Raw genomic sequence first — 670 nt, forward strand, 5'->3', positions numbered from 1 at the left:
TCTAATTTCATGGAGGATGATGGAGTGTTCTTGATGCTCCATCCTTAGTTGTCCCATGTTGGAACTCAATTCTCCTAGGGAGGTGTTTAGTTGCTCCCAATAGTTTTGTGGAGGAAAGTGCATCCCTTGAGGAATCTCAGGGATCTCATGATGAGTGGGGTCTCTTGTGTGCTCCATCCTCTTCTTAGTGATGGGCTTGTCCTTGTCAATGGGGGTGTCTCCCTCTATGTCAACTCCCACTGAATAACAGAGGTGACAAATGAGATGAGGAAAGGCTAACCTTGCCAAGGTAGAGGACTTGTCCGCCACCTTATAGAGTTCTTGGGCTATAACCTCATGAACCTCTATTTCTTCTCCAATCATGATGGTATGGATCATGATAGCCCGGTCTATGGTAACTTCGGACCGGTTGCTAGTGGGAATGATTGAGCGTTGTATAAACTCTAACCATCCTCTAGCCACGGGTTTGAGGTCATGCCTTCTCAATTGAACCGGCTTTCCTCTTGAATCTCTCTTCCATTGGGCGCCCTCTTCACATATGACTGTGAGGACTTGGTCCAACCTTTGATCAAAGTTGACCTTTCTAGCGTAAGGATGCTCATCTCCTTGCATCATAGGCAAGTTGAACGCCACCCTCACACTTTCCGGACTAAAATCCAAGTATTTCCCC

Source organism: Arachis duranensis, chromosome 5 (assembly GCF_000817695.3).
Source record: "Arachis duranensis cultivar V14167 chromosome 5, aradu.V14167.gnm2.J7QH, whole genome shotgun sequence".
Lineage (NCBI taxonomy): Eukaryota > Viridiplantae > Streptophyta > Magnoliopsida > Fabales > Fabaceae > Arachis > Arachis duranensis.